The sequence below is a fragment of the Lynx rufus genome, unplaced genomic scaffold, assembly GCF_022079265.1.
Source record: "Lynx rufus isolate CCGP_SWC_20201006 ecotype Redwood Valley unplaced genomic scaffold, mLynRuf1.p SCAF_1, whole genome shotgun sequence".
Taxonomy (NCBI): Eukaryota; Metazoa; Chordata; class Mammalia; order Carnivora; family Felidae; genus Lynx; species Lynx rufus.
The window spans coordinates 133045857-133073090 of record NW_025814823.1 but is presented as its reverse complement, the minus strand read 5'-3'; the positions used below and the strand labels follow the sequence as shown (position 1 = coordinate 133073090).

General features: G+C 37.4%; 1 protein-coding gene across 9 annotated transcripts in view; it reads right to left on the bottom strand.

Moving 5' to 3' along the window:
- The window catches only part of ERBIN (erbb2 interacting protein), a 130858-nt gene extending 103900 nt beyond the window's left edge, over window positions 1-26958 (bottom strand). For 3 of the 9 annotated variants that reach the window (XM_047087286.1, XM_047087305.1, XM_047087361.1), the window contains exon 1: window positions 26531-26956. The gene's annotated coding sequence lies outside the window, so the exon portion shown is untranslated. Of the gene's footprint in view, window positions 1-26530 lie in introns of all 9 variants that reach the window. The other 6 variants (XM_047087324.1, XM_047087344.1, XM_047087334.1 and 3 more) reach the window with 4 other exon arrangements.
- Window positions 26959-27234: the final 276 nt, after the last annotated feature.

The following is a 27234-nucleotide window of genomic DNA, read 5'->3' as shown; positions in this document are numbered from 1 at the left end:
CACCTCCCTTCTCCTTTTAAAAATTTAAGAAAAATTACTTACACCCAAAATTCCATAATCTAATCCCAATTTAGCTTTGTATAATTTTACTATCGAATTAAATCCTTTGCTCAGATAGATCTCTGACCTTACCACAGACTCCTCATTCCACCTGCCACTTCAACATACTAATTACTTCTTTGGTTCTCTATGTGGTATTTTAAATGAAAAGGTCTATAAATAAAATTTGTTTTTATGCAGTGTGTACACTGCCCTAGAAACTAAACTAAACCTGTTGAAAAACATGACCTTATTTGAGAATCCTGATCATGAATGCCACAATTCTTGAAATTCCACCCTTAGTTATACATTCTGGACCCTCTAAAACCAACTTCTATTAAAATGCAAATTCAAATGATGAAGACAAGGCCCTAACTTCCTAAGGGGAATTTCCTCATATTTTTTCCTGGGTTCAAGGCAAGAAACCACAAGCAAAGAACAGCAAAAAGTAACAATCAGCAAAACAAAAACAAGAGGCCAATTTAGACCCCCATTTTTCTGTAAAGCTGTGTTTGCTTTGGGGTTAACTTAGTTTGGGTAGGATTATAAACATCACAAACCTTTCAACGAAAGAAAACCAGATCACTCTCAACACTTGTTACAGAAAAATTTTACAGCTTAATTATTAACTATTAACACATCAGTAAAACTTAAAAATACCACCACTTGACAAAATTGTTAGGATTCAGATTAATATTGTGGGTGTAAGATCTGCAACTCTATTAAATCATCCCAAACATGCCTTAGGGCTAAAGGCTCATCTATTACTTTAAAATTTTTATTTATTTAGGGGCGCCTGGGTGGCGCAGTAGGTTAAGCGTCCGACTTCAGCCAGGTCACGATCTCGCAGTCCGTGTGTTCGAGCCCCGCGTCGGGCTCTGGGCTGATGGCTCAGAGCCTGGAGCCTGTTTCCGACTCTGTGACTCCCTCTCTCTCTGCCCCTCCCCCGTTCATGCTCTGTCTCTCTCTGTCCCAAAAATAAATAAACGTTGAAAAAAAAATTAAAAAAAAAAATTTTTTTTATTTATTTAAGTAATCACTACACCCAACATGGGGACTGAACTCACAACCCTGAGGTCAAAAGTCCTATGCTCTTCCTACTGAGCCAGCCAGGCACCCCTAAAGATTTACCTATTTTTTTTTTAAGTAAAATAGCATCATACCTATAGAAAAGAATAAAAGGAAAATTTTACACTCTATTACTCAAACAGTTTTTTCTTTTTTTAACCACCTCATTTAGTTCCCTATTTACTGAATGCCTTACTACAAAAGTATTGTGAGGATAATATGTAGTTTTCCAACCACAAAGGGCTTAGAAACATAATAGGGGATACAAGACAAATTCAATTTAGAAAGTAAGACTAGGGTGCCTGGGTGGCTCCATCAGTTAAGTATCTGACTCTCGATTTTGGCTCAGGTCATGACCTCACAGTTTTTAAGTTCAAAGTTGCATCAGGCTCTGCTCTGACAATGCAGACCCTGCTTGGGATTCTCCAACTCCCTCTCTCTCTCTGCCCCTCCCCAGCCAGCGTTCACGCACACACAGCGCTCGCGCTCTCTCTCGCTCCCTCTCAAAATAAATAAATAAACACTAAAAAAAAAAAAACACTAAAGGGCAACCATTAAGAATTTTCTAGAAAGCAAAAAAAAAACATTTTATTAAGATGATGTCTGGATGCCCGAAAACTATTTCCTTTGTTGTTATTTTGTAGGAGAATGATGTTTAGGCTTTGAAGGAATCCCAAAGGTTAGCAAGTAATCACTATTGTAGAGAATGTACAATTTACAACATTATCTTGCTGTATTGCCAACTTTTATAAACTATTCCATTTAACCAAAGTGGAACTGAAAATTTCTCACTACTGTTATTTCTAAGGTTATGAGAAATATCTATGTTTACAAGTCAGAATTTAAATGAAAGTTTAGGGATTAAGTCCCATTACTTGATGATAGAAAATAACAAGAAAAATGGGCATTTAGTGATAGCTATTCAGTGCCAGGTATTCTGTTAAATGCTTATATGTGTAATCTCATTTATTTCTCAGAATAATCCTGCAAAGGAGGTTCTAATTTTATCCCCATTTCTCAGATGAGGAACCGATGTTGCTTAATTAGGTTGTATTAAGAACGTGGTCATAAACAGTCCTTGAGTTCAGCCCTGCTGGCTCCATAGTCCCATGTCTTTACTCACTGTACACACTCTGTGTAGAAATTTCCCGCATATACTTATGTCCTCCTGGACTTATCTAATTTATAATGTGTGGAAAACAGCCTTGATTTTTCAAACATTACTTCTGAAAGTAGTTCTGTTAAGTAACAATTTTTTTAAGTTTATTAATTTTGGGAGAGTGTGCAAGCAGGGAGGGGGGCAGAAACAAAGAGGAAGAGAGAATCCCAAGGAAGCTTCATCTACACTGTCAGCACAGAGCCTGACATGGGCTTGATCTCATGAACTGTGAGATCATGACCTCAGGCAAAATCAAGAGTCAGATGGTAGGGGCACCTGGGTGGTTCAGTCGGTTAAGTGTGTGACTTAGGCTCAGGTCACGATCTCATAGTTTGTGGGTTCGAGCCTCACATCAGGATCCCTGCTGATAGCTTGGAGCCTGGAACCTGCTTCAGATTCTGTGTCTCCCTCTCTCTCTGCCCCTCTGCTGCTCAAGGTCTGTCTGTCTGTCTCTCTCTCTCTCTCTCTCAGAAATAAACATTAAAAAAAATTTAAAAAAAAATAGCTGGATGCTTAACTGACTGAGGCACCCAGGTTCCCCAAATAATAAATTTCTTTAAAATTCTCTGTGGAAAAGGAAGCAAAAAAATATTATTGCTAGAGCAGTTAAGAAGTGCCAGTGTTTTATGCCCAGTTCATTCACATACAATGAACTCTGAGACCCTCCAAATTAGATATTTCATATTTAAATATAAACAAAGGTCAATCGACAAGTAAGAGGCAAGTTTTACAACTCTTAAGTATAGGGGCACCAGGCTGGCTCAGTAGGTAAAGCATGAGACTCTTGATATCAGAGTCATGAGTTCAAGCCCCATGCTGGATGGAGAGATTACTTAAAAAAGACTCCAAGTATAAGAGTATTACATGACATCAATGATTCAGTCATTGAAAGGACAATGAAGGTCCACAAATGCCAAGGACTGATATGATAATAAATTACACTTTTAATGTTCCTGTTGAAAAAACACCTATATGCGTATGGACTTGGGAGTCTTCTTCAATAAAATATCATGCATGTCCTATGGGTAGAAACCATTCTAAAATTTCAATTCAAATATCCTGTTTATGTCAAAATAGATGATAGGAAAAAATGACATCGCTGACACCTTTAGAATAACTTATCAATTCATAATGACTCTTTCTCTGAGAAAAAGCAAACACAAATCCATAAAATATCTTTGTGCAATTTTAAAAATACAGCCCTAAAAACAAGTGAATGGAGCAAACACAGTCTTTCCAACAAACGGTGCCAGAACAACTGGAAACCAAAAGCAAAAAAATGAATCTAGACATAGACCTTGTATCATTCGTCACAAAAATTATCTCAAAAAGAATCATAGGCCTAGGGGTGCCTGGGTGGCTCAGTTGGTTAAGTGTCCAATTTCGGCTCAGGTCGTGATCTCATGATTTGTGAGTACAAGCCCCGTGTCAGGCTCTGTGCTGACAGCATGGAGCCTAGACGCTGCTTCAAATTCTCTACTCCCCCTCTCTCTACCCCTCCTCCACTCATGCTCTGTCTATCTGTGTCTCAAAAATAAATAAAAACATTAAAAAAAAAAAAAAAGAATCATAGGCCTAGGGGCGCCTGGGTGGCTCAGTTGGTGAAGTGTTCAACTTCGGCTCTGGTCACAATCTTGCAGTTTGTGAGTTCGAGCCCTGCGTCGGGCTCTGTGCTGACAGCCTGGAGCCTGCTTTGGATTCTGTGTCTCCCTCTCTCTCTGCCCCTCCCCCACTTGTGCTCTCTCTCTGCCTATCAAAAATAAATAAATGCAAAAAAATTTTTAAAAAAAGAATCATAGGCCTAAATGTAAAACACAAACAATAAAATTCCTAGAAGATAAGGCAGCACAAAACTTAAAGGACTCTGTTTATGGTAAGGATTTTTTAGATGTAATACCAAAAGCAAGATTCATGAGGGGCGCCTGGGTGGCTCAGACAGTTAAACATCCAACTCTGGATCTCGGCTCAGGTCATGATCTCACGGTTCATGACTTCAAGCTCAGTGTCAGGCTTTGCACTGATGTGTGAACCCTTTGTCTCTCCCTCTCTCTGACCTCCCCCTGCTCTCTCACTCTCACACTCTCTCTCAAAATAAATAAAAAAAGAAAAAGCAAGATTCATGAGAGAAATAATTGGTAAGTAAGACTTCATGAAAATCATAAACTTCTACTCTGCAAAAGACCATGTCCACAGAATGAGAAGATAAGACACAGACTGGCAAAAAAAATATTTGCAAAGACACATCTAATAAAGAACTGTTACCCAACATACACAAAGAACTCTGAAAACTCAACAATAAGAAAACCAATCCAATTTAAAAATAGGTCAAAGATCTTAATACTTACCTCACTAAAGAAGAAATACAGATGGCCAATAAGCATAAGAAAAGGTGCTCCATGTCATAAGTTATCAGGGTAACACAAATTAAAACAATGACATACCACTGCAAACTATGAGAGTGGCCAAAATCCGGAAGGCTGACAACACCAAAAGCTACCAAGGATGTGAAACTCATTCGGTGCTGGTGGGAACGTAAAACTGTACAGACACTTTGGCAGACAGTTTGGAGGTTTTTTTACAAAACTAAACATACTCTTACACATGATCCAGCAGTTGTGTTCCTTGGTATTTGCCCAAAGGAGGTGAAAACAGGACCACAGAAAAACCTGCACACAGACGTCTATAGCAGCATTATTCCTAACGGTCATTACTTGGAAGCGACGAAGACCTGCTTCAATAGGTGAATGGATAAATAAACTGGTGCATTCAGTAAACGGATTATTCTGAGTTAAGAAGAAATGAGCTATCAAGCCATGAAAAGACATGGAAGAATTGTAAATGCATATTGCAAAGTAAAAGAAGTCATTCTGAAAAGTCTATATATACATATATACAAAAGTACAACTATATGATATACTGAAAAAAGCAGAACTATGCATCAGAGCTTTCCAGGGGTTGAAGGTGGGAGATGGATGATGAGACAGAAATAGAGAGGATTTTTAGGGCAATGGAACTGTCCAGTCTGATACTCTAATGATGGGCATGTCATCATACATTTGTTCAAATTCACAGAATGTAAGACACCTAGAATGAACCCTAAAATAAACCATCAACTTTGGGTGATAATTGTATGTCACTGTAGGTTCATCAACTGTAATTAATGTAACTACTCTGGTGCCGAATGCTGGTAATGGGAGACACTATGCATGTATGGGGACAAGGGGTATATGGGAAAATCTCTGTACCCTTACGCTCCATTTTGCTGTGAACCTAAAATTCGTCTGGAAAATCAAAGTCTATTTTAAAAAAGGACAGCTAGTCCTGATACTTCTTATGGAAAAAGGAATGGCTATACTTAAACTGGAAAAATTACAATTTCTGTCAGTGACATTCATATTACAACATGCAATCATTCAGTGTTAAATAATACCTCACTCTATGGGGTACCTGGGTTGCTCAGTTGGTTAAGCATCCAATTCTTGATAACTGGCTCAGGTCATGATCTTGCGGTCCTGAGATGGAACCCCTGAACTGTCAGCACAGAGCCTGAGGTGGGGCCCTGAATTCATGAACCACGAGATCAAGACCTAAACCACAGTCGGACGCTTAACCAACTGAGCCACCCAGGCGCCTCTAAGAGTTTTTCTCTTTTTCTTTTTTTCTTTCTTTCTTTCTCTCTCTTTTTTCTTTCTACTTATTCATTTTTTACATTTTTTCAATGTTTTATTTGTTTTTGAGAGAGAGACAGAGTGCAAGTGGGGGAGGGGCAGAGAGAGAGGGAGACACACAGCTGTCAGCACAGAGCCCAAAGCGGGGCTCAAACCCACAAACTGTGAGGTCATGACCTGAGCTGAAGTCGGACGCCTAACCGACTGAGCCACCCAGACGCCCCAAGTTTTTCTTTTCAAAGCCAACTCAGTCAAGCAAATTGGCACACCATGCAGCTCAAAATCTGACATTTCCTGGGACTATGAGCATTTTTTAATAGCAAACATGTGAATGGTTATACTAATGGAAAAACTGAAAACCTCTTAAGCTAAAATCATCTGTATCATATTCTTTGGTGTTTTAGTGGTCTCAGTAAAGCATCTACATTACGTGCCAGGAGCAGATTTAAACGTGCCTCCTTTTTAATGGCCAAGAACACTTTGTAGAGAAGGAATAGTCTTCTTTCAGACATAAATACTTCTCAACTTTCATAATATGAAAATAAACATACCATTTCCTCAACTGATTTCCAGTGCACCAATAAGTGAAATTGAATTGATACGCTATTCCTTCATTAGAAAACAAAATCCTGAAATAATCTGCTATCCAGCTAGCAAAAGTCCAAATTAGAACAATGATAAGTGGAGGGGTATCCATGTTTATTTTACCCTTAAATTAATTTAAAGTAGAAAAAAAAATTATTATTTTGAATTACATCATCCTATCCTTATATACAAGCCATCTTCACTGAGCTTTTTATGTTATACCCTTCTCTTTATTAAAAAAATTATTTAAAAAAATTAATGAACTATATCAGGGGCGACTGGGTAACTCAGTTGATTTGAGCATCTGACTTTGGCTCAGGTCATAATCTCGTGGTTCATGAGTTCGAGCCCCATGTCAGGGCCACTGCTGTCAGTGCAGAGCCCTCTTCAGAACTTCTGTGCCCCTCTCTGCCCCTCTCTTCCTTGCGCATCAGCAGGTTCTCTTGCACTCTCAAAAATAAACTTTTAAAAATTAAAAAAAAAATAAAATAAATCATTATGAAAAAGAGCCTGAGAGCCATAGAATATGAGCTACTTAACTGTCACCAACAATATTGCCCATTTGTTACTCAACAGCTCTTAAATAAGGGAATTTAGATTTCAGAAATCATTTAGAATTGCCAGGAAAATCTTTTGTCTCCTCTGGAGAACTTGTGATACATTTCTTTATTTAGGGTAATGAGAACCTTGGCTCCCAGGAAGCACAGCCACATCTGGTCTATCAGACTAATCATACTATATTACTTTAAAACTATTAATTTCCTTATTTCTTTCCATGGTTTCCATGATTTTCTAAAAATTATAACATTCACATCGTATTAAAAGTTACTTCAAATCTTATATTTAAGGACTATTAAACATAACAGTCAAATTGAACACACAAGGGGGTGCCTGAGTGGCTCAGTTGGTTAAGCGTCCAATTTCGGCTAGGGTCATGATCTCATGGTTCGTGGGTTTGAACCCCACATAGGGCTCTGTGCTGACAGTTTGGAGCTTGGAACCTGCTTCAGATTCTGTGTCTCCCTCTCTCTCTGTCCCTCCCCTGATCATACGGTCTGTCTCTCTCTTTCTCTCTCAAAAATAAATTTAAAAAAAAAAAAAAAAAGGAAAAACCATTAAAAAGACTGACCTTGTATTTGTTAGCTGAAAAGATCTCCAATTGGGGCGTCTGGCTGGCTCAGTCGGTAAAGTATGCGTCTTCTGATTTTGGGGTTGAGATCGAGCCCCACATTGGGTAAAAAGATTACTTAAAATAAAATAATCACCGATCAAACAAACAATGCTAGAAAGTTACATAGCAAACTAAATGCTTAAGTAAAGACACTGAAAAGAACAATGGATCCTGGCCAAAGAATCCCTACGTACCTCAGTTTCTTTATTTATCAAAATAAAGGTAGGGTTATTTACAGACTAGGAATATAATTAAGGAAGACAATATATTTATTTGTTCCTTGTCTTCTCCCCTGAGCCTAGGACAGTTCTTAGCACAAGCTAGGTGCTTAAATGTTGTTTTAGATGCCATATGGTCCTCCAAATATCTGTCTCAAGTCCCTGCTCTGACATGGGAAGCAGACTTGATAGGTGAGACACTGTAGTACAGGAAGAAACTGTGCTCTGTAAATGGGTACAGTGAAACCTCTTTACTTCATACATAGTTCAAAGAATTAAACACTACTCTGAAGAAAGTGCCCAACAATACTATGTATCCGATGCATGGCAGAAAATAGTAGTTTAAAAAGTGGAGAAAAAGTAAACTAGCATTTGTCTTGTCTTTTTAAAGTAAATACCATTCTCAGTATGATAACTACATATAAATTAATAGATACCAAGAATATATTCATTGTGTGTTAAATACCATGCTATGAAAAAAATGGATGGGAATGTCAAATATATAAAATTTCATCAAACATAAAACAAAATTGCTTGTAATAAAAAGAGCACAAAGTTAGGAACAGTTTTTGTTTCTTTTAAACAAAAAGCATATCATCTCATGCACAAATACACAAGCTCAAGAAAAGACTAGAAATAAACACAACAAAATATTAATAGTGATTGTCCCACAGAGGTAGAAATGCATGTGATTTTTATTTACTATTTTGCACCTTTCCTTCAGTTACATACTGGATTATCATAAACCTTTCCATGGATCTCCTTGGCTCAAATATAGATGTTTACTTATTTTTTGTAAACTGAGTTGTATTCCAGTTATTTCTAAATTTAAAAATGATCATCTATAACAAACTGGCATCTGCCAAAGATGGGGAAAAAAGGGTGTATTAGTTCAAGGTTTCATCATTTATGTGAATTCATAGCTTGGTTTTCTATGATATCTATTAAAAATATTTGGAAACTATTGCTATTCTAGCTTCCAGTTACAAGTATGGTTCTTTTTTTTTTTTTTTTAAGTAGGCTCCATGCCCAGTGCAGAACCCAACATGGGTCTTAAACTCATGACCCTGACATCATGACCTGAGATGAGATCAAGAGTCAGACACTTAACTGACTAAGCCACCCAGGTACCCCTAGAAGTATAGTTCTGAGGAGAAAAAAAAACAAAAACAAAAAACTATAGTTCTGGGGATCTAATGCACAGCATTGTGACTGATTATAGTTAACAACACTATGTTATAAAATTGAAAGTTGCTAAGAGAAAAAGTAATTATGTACTTAGATGTGATGAAGGTGTTAGCTAACAGGGGAGGCAATCATGCTGCAATATACATTTATTAGATCAACACACTGTATACCATACACTTACACAAGGTTTTATGTCAGTAATTCAATAAAGCTGGGGAAGAATGAAAATTAAAAGGCAAAAAACAAACATGTGGCACAAAACAAAGTGCTATTCTACAGAAAATGTATACTTCAGAAAATACCTAAGAAAGTATCTGTGTAAAGGAAAAACCAATATAATCAGGAAAACTGGACTTCTTTTTCTAACCTCATTTATATCACTAACAAACTAAATGACCTCTAGGATTTCACTTCCCCATCTGGGTCAATAGTTTCCTCTTCTGTTAAGTTAAAAAAACAAAAAAAAAAAACAAAAAACAAACGTAGGGGCACCTGGGTGGCTCACTCGGTTGAGTGGTTGAGTGTATTACTTTGGCTCAGGTCATAACCTCACAGGTCTTGGGTTCAAGCCCCACATCCGGCTCTGTGATGACAGCTCAGAGCCTGGAGCTTGCTTTGGATTCTGTGTCTTCCTCTCTCTATGCCCCTCCCCGGCCCACAATCTTGTCTCTCTCCCTCTCTCAAAAATAAACAAACATTAAAAAAAAAAAAGTAGGACAGTTATGGAAACTACACTGTTTTCTAAATTTGTCACTTTCAGTGACAAAAGCCATTGAATATAAGAAAAATATCAGCATTCTGGGGAACATATCTTTCATTCACACCAAATTATCTATTAATTATATTACAAGGAAGGATAAGGTGCAGGCCAGTGAAACATGTAAAGTGACAACAACATTTAGGGTGTATAAACTACTCTAAGTAGAGAATTTACTATTATAATCAAAAGACCAAAATAACTATCATTTAATGATATACATAATTACTACTGAGCATCAAACTAAGTACTAAGAGTTCAAGGAAAATGTTTGGTATTATTCTTTTCAGAGACAAATCAAAAAGCAGTTAAGAAACAAGAAGATTGGGGACACCTGGATGGCTCAGTTGGTTAAGTGTCTGACTCTTGATTTCTGCTCAGGTCATGATCCCAGGGTTGTGGGATCCACGCTGAGCACGAAGCCTGCTTATGATATCCTCCCCCCTTCCTCCCTTCATCTTGCTGCCCCACCTCTATCCTTCTCTTCATGCTCTTTCTCCTCTCTAAAAAAAAAAAAAGAAAAAAGAAAAAAGAAAAAAGAAAAAAAGGAAAAGAATTAAAATTCACTTCTAAACCTCTTAAAAAACACAAAACAAGGTTCAAGAAGCCATTCTAGTATTAATGAAAATACATTCAAGAGGCAATTAAGGGGCCGAATAGTAGTAGAAGGCACCAACTTCTACTTAAATCAACCCAAAGATTTTTATTTCTCTAACCAATCACACTCAATTTAGCAGATTATGTTTTTCTCCCTCCCAATCCCACAGCCAAACAATGTTAAGAAAACAAATACAGTATGATTATTTTTTTTATATATATGAAATTTATTGACAAATTGGTTTCCATACAACACCCAGTGCTCATCCCAAAAGGTGCCCTCCTCAATACCCATCACCCACCCGCCCCTCCCTCCCACCCCCCATCAACCCTCAGTTTGTTCTCAGTTTTTAACAGTCTCTTATGCTTTGGCTCTCTCCCACTCTAACGTCCTTTTTTTTTTTTTTTTTCCTTCCCCTCCCCCATGGGTTCCTGTTAAGTTTCTCAGGATCCACATAAGAGTGAAACCATATGGTATCTGTCTTTCTCTGTATGGCTTATTTCACTTAGCATCACACTCTCCAGTTCCATCCACGTTGCTACAAAAGGCCATATTTCATTTTTCTCATTGCCACGTAGTATTCCATTGTGTATATAAACCACAATTTCTTTATCCATTCATCAGTTGATGGACATTTAGGCTCTTTCCATAATTTGGCTATTGTTGACAGTGCTGCTATGAACATTGGGGTACAAGTGCCCCTATGCATCAGTACTCCTGTATCCCTTGGGTAAATTCCTAGCAGTGCTATTGCTGGGTCATAGGGTAGGTCTAGTTTTAATTTTCTGAGGAACCTCCACACTGCTTTCCAGAGCGGCTGCACCAATTTGCATTCCCACCAACAGTGCAAGAGGGTTCCCGTTTCTCCACATCCTCGCCAGCATCTATAGTCTCCTGATTTGTTCATTTTGGCCACTCTGACTGGCGTGAGGTGATACCTGAGTGTGGTTTTGATTTGTATTTCCCTGATAAGGAGCGACGCTGAACATCTTTTCATGTGTCTGTTGGCCATCTGGATGTCTTCTTTAGAGAAGTGTCTATTCATGTTTTCTGCCCATTTCTTCACTGGGTTATTTGTTTTTCGGGTGTGGAGTTTGGTGAGCTCTTTATAGATTTTAGATACTAGCCCTTTGTCCGATATGTCATTTGCAAATATCTTTTCCCATTCCGTTGGTTGCCTTTTAGTTTTGTTGGTTGTTTCCTTTGCTGTGCAGAAGCTTTTTATCTTCATAAGGTCCCAGTAATTCACTTTTGTTTTTAATTCCCTTGCCTTTGGGGATGTGTCGAGTAAGAGATTGCTACGGCTGAGGTCAGAGAGGTCTTTTCCTGCTTTCTCCTCTAAGGTTTTGATGGTTTCCTGTCTCACATTTAGGTCCTTTATCCATTTTGAGTTTATTTTTGTAAATGGTGTGAGAAAGTGGTCTAGTTTCAACCTTCTGCATGTTGCTGTCCAGTTCTCCCAGCACCATTTGTTAAAGAGGCTGTCTTTTTTCCATTGGATGTTCTTTCTTGCTTTGTCAAAGATGAGTTGGCCATACGTTTGTGGGTCTAGTTCTGGGGTTTCTATTCTATTCCATTGGTCTGTGTGTCTGTTTTTGTGCAAATACCATGCTGTCTTGATGATGACAGCTTTGTAGTAGAGGCTAAAGTCTGGGATTGTGATGCCTCCTGCTTTGGTCTTCTTCTTCAAAATTCCTTTGGCTATTCGGGGCCTTTTGTGGTTCCATATGAATTTTAGGATTGCTTGTTCTAGTTTCGAGAAGAATGCTGGTGCAATTTTGATTGGGATTGCATTGAATGTGTAGATAGCTTTGGGTAGTATTGACATTTTGACAATATTTATTTTTCCAATCCATGAGCAGGGAATGTCTTTCCATTTCTTTAAATCTTCTTCAATTACCTTCATAAGCTTTCTATAGTTTTCAGCATACAGATCCTTTACATCTTTGGTTAGATTTATTCCTAGGTATTTTATGCTTCTTGGTGCAATTGTGAATGGGATCAGTTTCTTTATTTGTCTTTCTGTTGCTTCATTGTTAGCGTATAAGAATGCAACTGATTTCTGTACATTGATTTTGTATCCTGCAACTTTGCTGAATTCATGTATCAGTTCTAGCAGACTTTTGGTAGAGTCTATCGGATTTTCCATGTATAATATCATGTCATCTGCAAAAAGCGAAAGCTTGACTTCATCTTTGCCAATTTTGATTGCCTTTGATTTCCTTTTGTTGTCTGATTGCTGATGCTAGAACTTCCAGCACTATGTTAAACAACAGCGGTGAGAGTGGGCATCCCTGTCGTGTTCCTGATCTCAGGGAAAAAGCTCTCAGTTTTTCCCCGTTGAGGATGATGTTAGCTGTGGGCTTTTCATAAATGGCTTTTATGATCTTTAAGTATGTTCCTTCTATCCCGACTTTCTCAAGGGTTTTTATTAAGAAAGGGTGCTGGATTTTGTCAAAGGCCTTTTCTGCATCGATTGACAGGATCATATGGTTCTTCTCCTTTTTTTTGTTAATGTGATGCAAATACAGTATGATTAAATACAAGCTCCTGTTCAGCAATAAAAATTCCCTATCCCATTACTGAAGATTAAATGTTACCCTAATGTTGGAGGATGGTCTCAAACAATGGAAGGAAACTGAGGGAAGAATTGTGTAGTTAACAGAGAACAAACTGATAGTCACCAGAAGGAAGGTGGGTGGGGAGATGGGTGAAAGAGGTGACAGGGATTAAGGAGTGCACTTCTGTGATGACCCCAGGGTGATGTATAGAAGTGTTGAATCACCCATTGTACACCTGAAACTAATACTACACTATATGTTAACTAGAATTTAAATAAAAACTTTTTTTAAAAAGGAATTTTGTAATTAAATAGATGGTTATTAATTACTTGTTAGTATACACATTAAATAACAAAAATATGAGAATATACAATTTAAGTAATATATTTATAATTACATTAAAAATAAAAAGTACTATTACCATTACACCTATAATTATATACCTGGAAGATCCAAGGACATCAACTAAAAATCTATTAGCAGTTTCTTTTAAAGTCTTCAGGATAATACAGTAGGTAATAACATATGAAAAAAAAAATCAATCTCCTTCACTTAAATATCCAGATAAGAATACAATTGATAAAACAGCTCCGTTCATAACAGCAACAGCTCTCACTCTTCCTTAAGTTTGTGAAAATAAACACAGCAAAAATATACACCTTCTTTAATAATTACAAGAAATACATATTACTAATAAAAAAAACACGGATGCAACAAGAAAGAAAATCATAATCGCCAGTGAAGAGCATAAACTATTAAATAAATGGAAAATTTACACGTTCCTATAAAGAGATATGCTACTTTTGAGGTATCAATTCCAGGAAAACATCGGACTGTGAGTAACTTGCTCTGTGAGTGTTCCGCAAGGCGTACCAAAGACGAGCAAGGTAAAACCAAATTTTAACTTGATAAATGAGTGATGTCTTGTAATATGAGTAATGTCACTTGATCACAACTGAGCCAATGATTTTTGACATTTGCTTTGACATACAAGTGCTCTGGATTACAGCCATGTTTCCAGAACGAATTATGCTCGCAAAACAAGTTACTGTACTTCCTAAATTAATCTATGAATTTAAAGTACTTTCAATCAACACACCAACAAGTATTTAGAAATTAGTAAAAAACTCAAGTGCACCTGGAAAATTCATTTTAAAGTACAGTGATAAAACAACACCTTCAGATATCAACAGACTAAAATGAAGAAAAAAAATCAAGACAGCAGTTATAACAAAAAAGATAACAAAAAGGAAATCTTGACATAAGTATATGTGGAAATTTACTATTGATAAAGATAGAACTTTAGTTAAAAAGATGATTTACCCAACAAATGGTGATATAACTAGATAAAAACATGGTTAAGAATAAATCCAAATGATTATTTCACTCCTTAAGCCAAAACTTAGGTTATTATATTTATAATCTTGGCACACATCCTTTCCAAAAATATCATTAAACCCCAAAATAAATATTGACTAATTTGATTACACTGAAATTTAAACTTCTATATGGCAAACACCATAACTAAAGCATATAAGCAACAAACCAACTAAATCCACGTGAAACAGAAAAGGCACACAAAAATGTAATATTCCTAAAAGAATTCTTATACTGAACTTGCCAACATCACAATTAGTAAGTAGTACATTTAAAACTAGGCAATCTGACTCCAAAGCCTGTGTTCTTATTACCGGTTTCAGATTTGCACAAGTATTTTAAGATAGCTAATATCCAATTTGTTCAAGAATGGACTTAGAAAGGTATTCTTAGGCTAAAATGAACAAATCAGGAGACTATAGATGCTGGAGAGGATGTGGAGAAACGGGAACCCTCTTGCACTGTTGGTGGAAATGCAAACTGGTGCAGCTGCTCTGGAGAAGTGTGGAGGTTCCTCAAAAAATTAAATATAGATCTATCCTATGACCCAGCAACAGCACTGCTAGGAATTTACCCAAGGGATATAGGAGTACTGACGCATAGGGGCACTTGTACCCCAATGTTTATAGCAGCAGTCTCAACAATAGGCAAATTATGGAAAGAGCCTAAATGTCCATCAACTGATGAATGGATAAAGAAATTGTGGTTTATATATACAATGGAATACTATTTGGCAATGAGAAAGAATGAAATCATGCCATTTGCAGCAACGTGAATGGAACTGGAGGGTATTATGCTAAGTGAAACAAGTCAGGCAGAGAAAGACAGTTACCATATGTTTTCACTCATATGTGGATCCTGAGAAACTTAACAGAGAAACATGGGGGGGGGGAGTTACAGAGAGGGAGGCAAACCATAAGAGACTTAAATACAGAGAACAAACTGAGGGTTGATGGGGGGTGGGAGAGAGGGGAAAGTGGGTGATGGGCACTGAGGAGGGTACCTGTTGGGATGAGCACTGGGTGTTGTATGGAAACGAATCTGACAATAAATTATACTTAATATAAAAAAAATAGAAAGGTACTCTTACATACTATTGGTGGAAATATAAATTGATACAAAATCTTCAGAAGGAATTTGCTTCTATCAATCAATTTGAAGTACACACATAGCAAATGCAATTTGGGTATTTATCCAACAGAAAAAAAAATCATATAAAAGTACAAACATTTAGGGGCGCCTGGGTGGCTCAGTCGGTTAAGCGTCCGACTTCGGCTCCGGTCATGATCTCACAGTCTGTGAGTTCGAGCCCCGCGTCGGGCTCTTGGCTGACAGCTCAGAGCCTGGAGCCTACTTCTGATTCTGTGTCTCCCTCTCTCTCTGACCCTCCTCCATTCATGCTCTAGCTCTCTCTGTCTCAAAAATAAATAAACATTACCAAAAAATTTTTTTAAAAAAGTACAAACATTTATGTGCAGAGAACACATACTCTGTACAGTACTGTCATGTATAACAACACAGAAATAATCCTAATGCTAATTAACACATATATATGCCTACTATATCTCCACATAAATGAAATACATTCTCCCATTTATGTTTAAAAATACATATATATATATATATATATATATATATATATATGCTCACTGCCTCAGTAGAATACATACAGAAGTGTTCAGAAGAACATATAACACACTGGTATGAGTATCTCTAAGAGATGGGATTATGGTTTGCTATATGGTTCTGTATTTGAATTTTTATTATCAGAAAAAAATTTACCATAATTTTTAGCCCTTTGCCTACCAAAAGCCTCTCACTGCTTTGTACCTTACCAGCCTTCCTAGCCTACCTTAAAATATCTCACTCTATAGATACTTAAAGGAAAGAACTGATAGAAGTAGTACTGATTTCAGTAACTAACGTCAAGAAGAAAATTCCCAGGGTTTCTGGCTTGGGGATGGTTTTCAAAAGAGCAGACAAGACACTATGTTGATATCAAGTATCTCTGACAAATCAAAGTGTGTCTACTATACACAGCCTCTGTTATTCTGCAGTTACTCCCAGGATAATTAACAAAAATCTTTGAAGTCCCCAGAGATTAACAGGACATCCAAAGAATTTATGTGCTGCTGCCAGGATCCTTATCTTTTCCTAGAAGACTAAGAGTAAATCTTAATTGCAGTCACAAAAAGATACCCTAGTATACTTCTTAAATCACTTCAAAATCTCCAGGGATGGGGAAGTCAAACCAACTTACTCTAGGCTAAGTGATAGCCTTGGCAAGGAAATTACAGGTTTCTTGCATTGGTCCTAATACAAACAAAACAATCTGATCCCTACCTATCCCTCCAGACTCTAGATTTAGTCTAAGGTTTGAAATTCCAAGGACATCATTAACAAGAAGATAGATCCATGCATCAAACTTTGGAATCATGCAAACAATATAACCTCAATGTGGAAAAACACAATTACATCAAAATCACTGCACTCTACTAAAATTGAGCTCCAACATTACCTCCACAAGGACATACCAGGGTAAACACTAAAAGGACTGACTCTTTCCAGCCACTTTTCACATAGTAACCTGGGATTACTAAGGAATGAAATATTTCATCTAAATGTATTGTAACAAATATTACACTTTAGAATTTTATCCCTTTAGAAATACTTTGAAAATTAATTTGACCACACAGCTTCTATCTGAAATGTCTGTGTGAATGTTTACTTCATCTCCCTAATCAAAAAAAGTATAGAAACAAAACTAGTTCTCAGTGTCAAAGATAAATTCAACTATGGAAAGGGAAAACATAAGAAATGAACCCTGTTGCGTTGAATTAGAATTGGATGTATTATTAAGAAATCATTTTACATTTATTGAAATATACTCATGGAGTACCTGGGTGGCTCAGTCAGTTAAGCAGGCAAATCTTGATTTCACCTCAGGTCATGATCTCACCGTTTATCAATTTGAGCCCCATATCAGGCTCAGTACTGAGTTCGGAGCCTGCTTGGGATTCTCTCCCTCTCCCTCTCTCTGCTCCTTCCTCGCTCGCACCCTCTCTATCAAAATGAATAAATAAAACTTAAAAAAAAAAAAAGAAATATATGCTAAATGTGAATGTATATGTGTGTACATATAAAAATATCCCTTAGCTGGAGCGCCTGCGTGGCTCAGTTGGCTGGGCATCTGACTCTTGGTTTCAACTCAGGTCATGATATCACGGTTCATGGGTTCGAGGCCTGCATCAGGCTCCACATTGACAGTGCAGAGCCCGCTTGGAATTCTTTCTCTCTCCTCTCTCTCTCTCTCTCTCTCAAAATAAATAAATAAGCTTTAAAAAAGAAAACAATATCCCTTAGCTTTATATACGAAGAAGGCCTGAGGGCAGCAACACCCCAAGAGCAATGAAGACAACAACTGCTAAGATCTTGGCTTCTAAGTACTATTTTCCCCTAAAAATAACTGACACTAGTTGAACAGTAACTCTGGAACACCATATTATGCTAAATACAAAGAAGTACTCAAGAAGGCAAGTTTAACAAGAAGGAAAAAAGTAAAATAAACCAGCTGGAAGAGGTTCTCACTAGACAAATCAAGAACAATTTGAGTATCAAAATAAATGATAATGGATTATAACCCAGAGAATGGAATAGCTAACCATGATCCATGTAGATATAAATAAGTTAAAAATAACAAACAAAATGTTTACATAGTTCCAAAGTATCTACCCCCCCAAATATTTATTAATTACAAATGAGGAAAGGATACCTTGACATAGGAGGTATCTGGTAATTACAACTGTAATCACATAATCAATGACTATCATCAATAACAGGAAAACTGAAATTGCCTACTACCTGATAAAAGGCAATGAGAAGAATACAGCATCACTTCCATGATAATCCTGCCAAAGATCTGATCATAAAAATATAAATTTAATCAAGGATCTAATGAAAATCTGATCAAAGATCTAATCATAAAGACATCACAGACTCTACAAAATAACTAGATCTATAATCTTCAAAAGTGCCAAATCCTTGAAAGTAAACACAGAAACTGTTTGGATTAAAAGAAATTAAAAGACGTGACAACTAAATGTAATCCAAGATTCTAGAGTGGATCTGTTTGCTTTAAAAGACAGAGGGACACTGGTGAGATTTAGCTGTTAGTAATGCATTCTTTGTTAACTTCCTAATTTTGATAGTTATAATGTTGTTACATAGCATAATGTCCCTATTTGTAAAAAAAAATAAACATTAAAATATTTGGGGGTAATAGACTACTGGGTAGGCAACTTACTGTCATACAGTTCAGGAACACAAAAGTTCTTTGTATTATGTTTCCAACTTTTCTGTATATTTGTCATTATTCCAAACTTTTAAATATGAAAGAAAAATTACAAAAAATCTATAGCAGTATCAGGGAGGGGTATATCTACAGATAATAACATAGAATGGAATTTGTAGAGAATCCAAAATGAATGGGGGTGGGGAGATTACAACAGAACACAACACATATGAGGAACCACATACACAAAAGAAGCATAAAGAGGGATCTCCAAAAAGAGTAAGTTTCCTTACCAAGAAGGATCAGGAGAAGTGTGTCCTGGGCAGTGAGCCAGGTAATAAAACCATAGAAGAACAGCTGCATGGTTAAGGCCTCCAGCAAGCTCTCTGTACTGTGGGAGATCTGACACTTGGGCAGGATAATTGTGAAAACAGTGGAATATTATCCCCCTGAGGGACAGGAAACACGTGTAAGAGGACAAGCTACCCACATAGCCTAAAGGAGAAAGCCATTACCTAAATAAATATACCAAAGCCAGAAAAACAGGGATTTACATGGGCTGGGAGAATACCATGAAATGACCAATACCATGCAATCTGGACCATAATAGAAACCTTTAACCACAATGAAAACTCTGACACTTGAGGAAAAACCAGAAGCAGGATGGATATACCAAGCACAATAAGATCAAATCTCCTATACTGTTAATAGAGGGGGGAAAAAAAGAGACCACGTACAAAGTTTTATCTCAGAGATTCAACAGGTTACAAGTAAACCAAAAACAAAACTACAAAGAAAAAATCAACTCCTATGAAAAAGCAAGAGTTCCCAGAATCTCTATTCTCCCCACTACATAAAGTAATTGAAAAGAACTGAAGACCAAATTGATGAGCTAAAATATCAAGCCTCAGGATTCTTTCAGAATGTAATACCAGCACACAGACAGACACACAGACACACAGACACACACACACACACACACACACACACAATCAAAAGAAGTTATGAAAGCTCCATAAATCCCAACATTCACCTAAAGTTTTCAAAGTGCAAAGCGTGCTCCACGGACCTTGGAAGTCCTAAGACACTTTCAAAGCGTCTTCAAGATCAAAACGACTTTCATAATAATACTGAAACATCATTTGCCCTTTCCCATTATATCAACAGCAATGGTGCAAAAATATGGTGGGTAAAACTGCTAGCACCTTAGTGAAAAGGCACTGGCATCAAGCTATACAAGCAATACTTCATACTCCCAGAGTTTTTTTTTTTTTCCAAGTTTTTATTTAAAGTCCAGCTAGTTAACATACAGCAAAATATTAGTTTTAAGGGGGCACCTGGGTGGCTCAGTTGGTTGAGCGTCCGGCTTCGGCTCAGGTCATGATCTCACGGTTTGTGAGTTCAAGCCCCACGTCAGGCTCTGTGCTGACAGCTCAGAGCCTGGAGCCTGTTTCGGATTCTGTCTCCCTCTCTCTCTGCTCCTCCCCTGCTCGTGCTCTGTCTCTCTCTCTCTCTCTCTCTCTCTCTCTCTCAAAAATAAATAAACATTAAAAAAAATTTTTTTTAAATATTAGTTTTAGGTGTAGAATTTAGTGATTCATTACTTATAACACCCAGTGCTCATCCCAAGTGCCGTCCTTAATACCCACCACCTGTTTAACCCACGCCTCCCCTCCAGTATTCTCAGTTTGTTCTCTATAGTCAATTTCCAGATTCTTTTTAAGTGCCACTTTCAATTAATATCTTTAATAAAGCAGTAAAAAATAATTTTACAGAGCACCTGAGTGGCTCAGTTAAGCGACAGACTCTTTATATCCACTCAGGTCATGATCTTACTGTACACGAGTTGCAGCCTCACCTTGAGCTCTGTACTGACAGTGTGGAGCCTGCTTAGGATTCTCTCTCTCTCCCTCTCTCTCTAGCCCTCTCCTCTCTCTCTCTCAAAATAAGTAAATAAACTTTAAGAAAAATAATTTTGGGGAGCCTGGGTGACTCAACAGGTTAAGTGCCCGACTTCAGCTCAGATCATGATCTCACAGTTCAAGAGTTGGAGCCCAGCATTGGGCTCTGTGCTTACAGTTCAGAGCCTGAAGCCTACTTCAGATTCTTTGCCCCTTTTCTCTCTCTGCCTCTTCCCCGCTCACACTCTGTCTCCCTCTCTCTCAAAAAATAAACACTAAAAATAATGATTTTATTGGGGCGCCTTGGTGGCTCAGTCGGTTGAGCGTCTGACTTCGGCTCAGGTCATGGACTCGCAGTTTGTGGGTTTGAGACCCGTGTCAGGCTCTGTGCTGACAGCTTGGAGCCTGGAGCCTGCTTCGGATTCTGTGTCTCCCTCTCTCTCTGCCCCTCGCCTGCTCATGCTCTGTCTCTCTCTGTCTCTCAAAAATAAATAAATGTTAAGAAAAAATTTTTTTAAATAATAATTTTATTAAATCTCAACTATTTAATAGATGTCTTTGTCACATTTTATGTGAAGGAATGGCAATGTTGAGGAAAATCACTTATGTAATTACTTCAAATTATGAGCTAAATTAGCCTTTTTCTCATGAAACAGCATTTTGACCTAAAAGAACAAATGACAAAACTATGCTTGTAGACTTAGGAATCTGGCAGACATTTTCTCAAAAATAAACCAACTAAGCCTGCAACTTCAAGGGAAACACACTAACAGTATCTGTTACCAATGATTAATATTCAAACTTCCAAGTGAAAATTTAGAAATGTGGAAAATGTTTATCTGTCACCCTGAACTTGACAGCTTCACAATACTAGACTCTTTTGATGGAATTAGTGGGGATATTAACAATTTTTTTCTTTTGTTTGTTACTACCTAGTAAAATGCATCAACATTTGGAACACATATAACTCAATGAACCAGTATTTCTCAAACAACGTCACAAAATCATAAACAGGTAAAAGATTCACTCAAAGTGCAAGATAAACCAAAGGATTTTCAGATAACAAGATATGGAAAATTCAGTGATACACTGTCAGAATGGGCACTGCAGCTATCCTTTAAGAAATTTTGGTGTGGTATCAATGAATATCCACCATATCTAAAAAGGCTATGAAAATACTCCTTCCTTTTCCAACCACATAACTGTATAATGCTGGATTTTCTTCATATACCTCAACCAAAACAACATATTACAAGATTGAATATACAAGTAGATACGAGAATCAAGCTGTTTTCTACTTAACCAGACATTAAGAGACTTACAAAAATATATAACAGTGTCACTCTTTTTGCTTAAGATTTGTTTTGGAAAATAGTTGGTTTTGTTTTGTTTTATTTTATTAAATTGATGTCATCATAACAAGTAATGGTTTATGGTTTTTAAACAAACTGATATTTAAAATTTTCTAATATGGAAAATAAAATAAATATAACCCACAAAAACCAAAGCTCAGTGAAGTTCTCAGTAATTGGTAAGAGTATAAATGGATCCTAAGAACAAAAAGTTTGGAACAGTTGCCTTAGGTCTACTACTATTATTTGTAATTATACTATGCTATAATAGAGTGAATTTGCCAAAGGACAAATGCAATGTAAAAGGCACACTGTCCCAAAGCAAGTTGTCTGAGACTACCCTATTTCCTAAGTTATTCAGTCTTCTCTCCGTTTTCATACTCCTCTGGATAACACCAAAGGTCATATTTCACAGGCTGCCTTTCTCACTCCTTCTAGTACAGCAAAAAGCCAGCAAACCATTCACTATGTACCAAAAATGGGCTCTGAATAAAGATGTCCCTAGAATTGATGTCCCCAAATATTACCACACCTATTTTGATTACTTGTCTTTTTATTTTCTACTTTTTCATACTACATTCTATATACGTAAAATCATGAATAATCTCCAGATAGTATTGTTTACTATCTTAATTTTTAGATAATCTATTGTCTTACGTACTATAATTTATAAAGCCTGCAAGCTTTTAAAGCTTCAACCAATGGTACCTGGAACAAAATTTGAAGTGACAAGAATTAAATGATGATAGATTTCCACTGTGCTTATTTCATAAAAACAAAGGAAGGCAATTTCAAAATTTTAGGACAGAAAAGACATCTAACTTGAGAGGTAGGACAGAAAGGAAAGGAACAAAACAGAGAAGAAAAACACAGAGATATAAGCTTGTATGTTTTAAGAGGTCAAAAGCATAATCAAACAAGAAGGTACAGGGGTTTGTACAGAGTCTTAATACAGTCATTAACCTGATGTTATCTGAACAGGTAATTCCAGGGGTATTCAAAAAACAAACAAAAAAAGAGTTCAGTAAACATAAATAAAAACAAAATATATTAATGAGCATCAGGTTAAAACACTGGCATGTAAACTGAATAGGAATGCAAAAGAGATACTTATAATTAAATGGGGCATATAAATTTTTTCTCTTCTCTTTTTTTTTTTTTTTTAAGTTTTTAAATTTATTTTGAGAGAAAGAAAGAGCACACAAGCAGGGGAGGGGCAGAGAGAAGGAGAGAGGATCCCAAGCAGGCTCTGTGCAGTCAGCACAGAGCCCGAGGCGGAAACTGAACTCACTAAACCTGAGATCATTACCTGAGCAGAAACCAAGAGGATGCTTAAGCAACTAGATCTACCCAGGTGCCCCCGAATAAATTTTTTTCTACTATATTGTGAACAGTTTTCTTAGGTGATGAGCATGGACTCCAAGTTTAGAAAACAGGAGAAGGACAACATACCAAAAAACAACAGCTGAACATGGAAAAAATAGGGGAAGTCAATGAACTGAACCAGAAAAATAGGAAGCTAAAGAAATTAGAAAAGAAAGCCTAATAATAGTTTTTTTACAATTAGGAAACATAATACTGAGCAGAAAGCTAAAGGTAAATCTGAAAAATGAGTGTAGCATGGGGTCAAGAGTTAGTGATGAAAGGCACCAAGAAAGAAAGAAAAAATGTGGAGTCAGGGGATCAGAAATGCTGAGCTTATTTCCTTACAAAATTCAAAAGTATGTATTATAGAGCCTAATTCATGTACATATTTCTATGGCAAGAGCAAACTGTACATGCAAAAACTGAATCATCTATTTTGAACAGCAAAGCACAAGTACAATTAATGTTGTCAGGAAAGGAAAAGAGAAAGACCTCTTTAGAAGAAAAGCACCTAACAGGGAAAGAGATGGGCAATGGAAAGAGTCAAAATGAAAAATCCAAGCAACAAAGCATGTTTAAAAAGAATCTGGCTATATAGCACTCACAAAAAAGAAAATTACTTTGCTATCCAACATCACTAAAATTCTGCATAAAGCCAAATACTTTGTAAACACTGCCATAATCTATTCTAAACCCAAACAGCTTAGACTCTAAATTGTTACCTATAAACATTTAAAATAAATACTGAAATATGCACCTAATTTTCTGAAATTATTGTTTCTTTAAGTTATCATTTACTACAAAGAGTTCAATATCACTATTGAATTAAAAGTAGTAAATTTAGACATTTATTAATGATATATGTATAATTTCTCTAACTAGTTATCACTTCATTAAGAAATAGCACGCAATAAAAATTTGGTTTCCATATTTGAACCACTGTAAGCTTTTCATACAAGCATGCAATAGTTTCACCTCAAATAGCAGATGGACTTCATACTATGTGAATTAATTAGTTGAAGGATTAAGTTTATCACTATTGAAAACTCCTAAGTACCTTCAATAAAGAGTGCCATGAAATATGTATCTTGGGCAATGTAAACAAAACCTTTGGAAGTACTCTAGATTTGCCAATTTAATCTAAGAAAACCCATACAATGCGAAGAAGAATACTCAAAATGAAAGGTCACCTGAAAATATTTTAACTGATTATCATCTTTCTTTAACCTCTTTTCACACCATGATCACATTTTAAACAAGGATTTGAAAATATGTACACTTTGACAATAGCATAAAGCTTAAAATTCATTAAGTTAATTCGGGACTAAACTAACAAAATTCTCAGTAAACCACAAAGTAAATTTTGCCTTTATGGGACAAAAGGAATCAAAGGTTCTATAAAGGTGAACATTTCACATTTTTAAAGTGTGCTGTCTGTATCTAAACTTACTTCTGGTCCCTCAAAAAAAAAAATCAATAACTTGATCTAAAAACAGGGTTTTAAGCAGTCATTTTCAAGTGCTACTATACTTTTCACTTGTAAAATTTACTAATGCAGAGAAACATCTTCACAAAGTGATAATTCTCTATAAAAGACTTGCTCTATTAAGGCTCTGTTGCTCTGAGGCCAAGTATAAGCCATATAAGGAAAATGAAGTTCAATGCCATCTATTTTCTTCTGCTCTTTCAGATGCCCAAGAATAACCTCTCTCCTTGCCTAACATTACGTTCCAAAATTATAAAGCAGATCAGTTATACACTTTAAATTCCTTGATAAAGCTACTTGGACCTAACAGGAATGACCTGATGGTTCACAATCTTACCAATACAAATAAATAAAACAAACAATAAATTTTTATAAAGGATCTCCAGAGACTACACTCTGGGGGAACAAAATCACAATATATATTAACAGATAGTCAAAAGACTCCCATTTTGAAATGTACTTAACATAATAACAAGTTGTGAAATTATTTGATCCTGCTCTCCAAAGCTATCTTTTCTCTGAACTAAAGAATGCCAACTATTTTTCATGGGGTAGCATGAGCAAACTAGATATTAATTTATAGCTGAACTATAATTACCAACAGGATGCCAGAAGTATTCAATATTTATTCAAAAGCACAGTATTACACCTCCTTCACCACAAAAGTACTGAGAAAAAAAAAAATATAAGCCTAACAAAACACCAATAAAGAAGCCAATTGTGTTTGTTGCGAAGAAACTCCGTTTTATGTATAAAGACTACCGATTGGTTTAGAAGTGTTTGTAACTGACTGGCGGAATGTCTCCCATGCTTCACTAATTCCTGCCCCCAGAGTAGGTACCTATCACTTATTAGGCAGAACCGGCCAAAACATTTGGGCCAATACCAAAATGTAAACACTGTACTATTCAAAAAGGACAGATGTTTATTACAATCAATATGACTCCCATGAAAATCGTTTTAAGCATTTTACTTCCCTTTCTATACATTCTGGTCTTAACTGCAGAGAAACCCTAACAGATCAAACTACTTTGTTCTTTAATTACAACTCTATCCGTAATACTTAACTACTCTCCCCTACTCCTACTTAGGTCAGTTATAAGAAAAATTAAGCAGACGCTTGCTTTCGATTAATTAACCAAACAAGTATTATATGACTGTAAGTGTCTGAAAGGAACCAGTTACTGAAGAAATACATTATCCACCTAAAAAAACACAAAGAATAGCAAAGTTCATTTGTTTATAAAATCCAACCAAATACATCTCTAAGGGCTGAAACTAAAACAACTATATATATAATTAACGCAAAAGTCAGATAATCGGTAACAGGATAAACAAATGTGGCAGCCATCTCATCAACAGTAAATCCGTCGCTGCAGAGACCTAACTTTTTTCCAAAACACAAGTTGCCAGGTTCAGCAACTTAATAAATAAAAACTATACATTGCGTATGTTCTAGGAAACTAAAACTTCTGGACCTAGTGCTGAACAAAGGCACTCTTTCTTCCGATTGCTCAAAACTTTTCGTCTCACCACATTCTTACGATCTCTTCTAAAGTAACCAGAGTCCAGATGGTAGAAAGGAGGAAAAATCAGTTCTACTCTTTAGCACCTGAAAGACTATCCAGTCCGACACTACAAAAGATTAATCTAGGGCAACTTGGGAAGAAGTGAGAAACACTAAAGTATCCTCTCTTTCCCGGTCCAAGAGCTTTTTAACTCTTACACGCTTTTCGTGAAAATTACCTTTCGGTCGGGCAGTGTCTCAAGGCAGCTTTTTCAAGGCTTCGCCTGACATGATTTCCTTCCCTTCATTAGTCACTTTGGATCCAGCCGAATTTCTCTCTCCGGTGAGAGCGGATGTGGAGTGGCCTCCCGCAGTAGGACGAGTAGGTGGCTTTGGAGGGGGTTGGGAAACGCGCCGGTTTCCTGGTCTCGAGTTATGCAGGAGTTTCCCAGCCCCAACTAGGATCTCCGCCGAAAAAAAACTTTTCACTCGTGACACCGCCCGGAATTACCGTGCGAAACTCACTTCCTGCCTTGGCGCAGAAGCAGAATCCAGCTCGGTCCAGGGGAACCCGGAAAACCAGCTCCGCGCGCGCCGGGGAGGGGGAGGGCACGGGGCCTCAGCCGAGAGCCTCGGACTCCGGGCGCCCGGCGCGCCCCGCACACCCGACGGCGGCGGAACCCGGCCGGCAGGGGCCAAGATGCCGCCGGGGCGCTGGGCGAGCCTCGGCCGCGCTAGGCCGCCAGCTCCTCCTCGCCGCCGCCCCCAGAGCCGGGCGGCGGGGTTATTGTCTCGATAGAGCCTGCCGCGCCCTTCGCCCGCGCCGCCGCCGTCGCCGCCGCGGCCGCCCGGGGCCGGAGCCGAGGGGCCGGGCAAGCTCGAAGGCGGCCCCCTCCCCGGACAGTCTGTCGGGCCGTCCGTTCTTCCGTCCGTCCCTCCCCGC